Source organism: Martes martes (genome assembly GCF_963455335.1).
Source record: "Martes martes genome assembly, chromosome: 3".
Classification (NCBI taxonomy): domain Eukaryota; kingdom Metazoa; phylum Chordata; class Mammalia; order Carnivora; family Mustelidae; genus Martes; species Martes martes.
This window is the reverse complement of record NC_137890.1, coordinates 118,161,432-118,165,047: the sequence shown is the minus strand read 5'-3', so window position 1 is coordinate 118,165,047 and position 3,616 is coordinate 118,161,432.

Below are 3,616 nucleotides of genomic sequence, written 5' to 3'. Positions count from 1 at the left end.
CTAGCCTTCGGTACTGCCTCATGTTCTTTTTTTTTTTTTTTTTTTTTTTTTGTGGTGAGTTTTTCCGCCTTGTCATTTTGTCCAGATAAGAACATATGAATCAGAGAATAAAATACTAGAAGGGTGGCAAAGACCCCAGGAAAATGTACTTTAACCAAATCAGAAGAGACCCCAAACCGTGGAGGGGGTAGAAAGGGCATAAAAAGATGTTCAGGAAAAAAAAAATTAGAAAAAGAAAACAAATAATGAAAAAATATAAAAAAGAAAAGTATATATATATATATTAGACTGGTGACTAGAACAGGGTCACCGACTTAATTTTGGGAGTATTTTGGTCTCTTAGAAGAAACTAACTCCCCAAATTTTAAAGACTGAAAAAACACATATAAGGGTAAACACAATGAAGGGATGGAATATGACTATAAAGATGAAAAAAAATTTTTTTTAATTTCTAAAAAAGGAGTTGATAAGGTAAGTTGGTTGGGAGAATGAAGAAAAAGAAAGTGGAGAGAATTGCTTGGGCTGGAGACTAGAACAAGCCTGGTGCTAGATTTAGGGTGTATTTTGATCTATTAGAAGAAGTTATACCCCAAAATTTTTAGAAGAAATAACCCTATGTGTATATAAAAAATAAAGTTAGATACAATGAAGGATAAAATATGACTATAATAATGAAGGTTCAAAAAGATAATTTTTTTAATGAAAGGTATTGTTAAGATAAACTAGTTAAAAAATGTTAAAAGAGGAAAGGGCAAAAGTTAAAAAAATTTATCAGAGAAAAGAATAAAATTAAAAAAATTAATTAACTTTGCAAGACTAAAGAATCATGGGGAGAAAGCCATGAATTCCTTGCTTTCTCCTCCTTGCTTTCTCCTCCTCTGGAATTCTACTGTTCTCCTCCATAAGTGAACTTGGTCTTGGCTGGATTTCTTGTTGATCTTCTGGGGGAGGGGTCTGTTGTAGTGATTCTCAAGTGTCTTTGCTAGAGGCAGAATTGCACTGCCTTTACCAGGGGCCAGACTAAGTAATCCACTCGATTTCGCTTTTGTGAGCTTTTGTTCCCTGAACGTTTTCTGTAGAGTTCTGGAGGATGGGAATGAAAATGGTGGCCTCCCAATCTCCGGCCCAGAGGAGCTGAGTGCTTGGGGCCCCACTCCTCAGTGCGCCCTCAGAGAAAAGCGCTCAATCACTCCCATCTCCCTGGCCTCCAGCCGCGCCTGGAGAAAAGCCCTCAATCACTGCCATCTCCCTGGCCTCTGGCTGCGCTCCAAGTTCACCCAGCCTGTGACCAAGCATCTCTATCTCTGGCACACAGCTCTGCCTGGAGTCTCCGAACCCCGCAGATCCCTGAGCTCTTCCGGAGGGGTCTCCCCAGATCTTGTGGGGACCCCACTCACAGAGCAGTGGCCTGTGCCATGGATTATGGTTCAAGGTAACCCGGAGTTGAGAGCTCACTCCTTGGCTCTGTCTCTGTAGCTGGCTTCCCCACTCTAATACCTGTGAGCTCTGTGACACTCACACCCCCAATCCTTCTGTGACCCTGCGGGACCTGAGGCCAAACTTTCCCCGCGTGGGCTTCACCCTGGTTTAGCCTCTGGAGCGATTCCCTCAGTGGAGCAGACTTTTAAAAGTCCTGATTTTGTGCTCCATTGCTCTGCTGCTTGCCAGGAACTGGCCCCTCCCCCTGCGGTCTATCTTCCCGCCACTTTGAATTCACTTCTCCGCCAGTCATACCTTTCAGAAAGTGGTCAATTTTCTGTTTCTAGGATTGTTGCTCTTCTTCTCTTCGATCTCCTGTTGGATTTGTAGGTGTTTGAAATGGTTTGATAAGCTATCTAGCTGATCTGCTACCTGATGTCATTTCAGCCTGCTACTTCTCCGCCATCTTGATTCAGTTGCCAGAGCTGGGTTCCAAGACTGACAGGACTGCAGCTGAGTTACATAGCTGCGGTGGGGTCCATGGTTTGGGTCTGTGGATAGCACTCCTGTCAGTTCCAATCAGATCCCTGTGTGGATAGGACTGCTTAGGCACTCTTAATCCCGGAAGAGATCTGGAGCTCACCAAGACTCTGCCAGATGGAAAACTGAAGCCAGCTGCCTTAAGGACTCTGTAGAATATGTCAGGCTGATCAGTTGATTATTGATTGATTGATGGTTGATTATAAATGGATGTAACTCAGGAACAGCCAAACGGAAGAGTTAGGTAGGGTAAGGTCTGAAGAAAGAGCAAGCAGCTTCCCTGACTTCTCCAGGCCGCCACTCTCCCCAAACATCCACGTGTGCAGCCTTAGGTGGATTTTTTACTGTAGCTGTGAGGGGATCATGAACTGTTCTCAGACGTGTGTATTTCCAGTATTTGTACTGCTGTTATTTAATGGTTTTTCTTTCTCTGGCCTTGGGTCATTTTTCCACATGCATGCACCAAATAGTATTCAGCCAGAGGCTTGAAGGGATGCTTTTGCAGATCCTGGAGCTCTCTCTTCCCCTCTTCCTCTCTGCCCCTCACCCTTTCTTTCTCTCTCCCACTCCTTTCTTCCTCTCTCCCTTCTTCTCTCACTCCCTCCTCTTGTGCCCCCTCCTTTATCTCTCAAATTCTAGCCAACTTGCCATCTCAGAACTCCACATGCACTTCTATAATTTATGAAGTCTACTTCCTCCTTTCTCTGCTGTGCCTGGAAATTCTCTCCAGGCAGTAAGCTGAGTTAATTGTAAACCCTACCTCATTTGTTTCTCTTCTCTCAGGGATCACTTTGTACTAGTTATCCAAGGATCCCAAACCATTGCTTCATCTATTTTGGCTAAGTTTCTGGTTGTTTGTTTAAAGTGAGTGTCACTTTAGTATAGCTCAGAGTTTAATCATCTAATGGTATAAATTTTTTATTTAAAAAAGGTCCATTTTATGCATTTTTTCTTTTATATTCATATTTTTGTGTCCTTTTTAAAAAGTTGGTTTATGTTAAGATTATGGAGACACACTTATAAATTCATTCCTAAGAGCTATATTTTTTCTATTTAGATTTGTGATCTATTTCCAATTAATTTTTCTTATGTTAGTTTCTATAATGATTCCATCCTGGATTATTTTCTTTCATTTTGAAAAGTTACCCTAAGTCTGTACTTCTGCCACTTTCTGACTAATGAGATAATTTTATGACAATTTATCTCCATTTACTGCTCTGGTTTGTCCACCAGTAGATACTATTAGACACTTCCACTCTTGTTTATGATGAAGTAAGAGGGACAACATTTACCTTCCCAGTAAGAAGGACTGCATTTACCTACCCACTTTAAACATCTGGAAAATCAGATAAAACAAATCTCATCAACTTAAAAAAAGGATGTTTATAGATTCCATTTCTCTCATACTCTATGTAGGGATAACCATTATGTAGATCTAAATAATGTCCTTACTCTTTCTTTTACTTTAAAACATTTGTTTTCTTAAAATACTTTAGCAGAATTGGGGCTCATTCAATTAAGTGTCTAACTCTAAATTTTGGCTCAGGGTCCTGAGATCAAATCCTGCATCTTGCTTCATGCTGAGTGGAGATCCTGCTTAAGATCCTCTCTCCCTCTCTCTCTTTCTCAATATCTATCTCTGTCTCAAAAAACATTT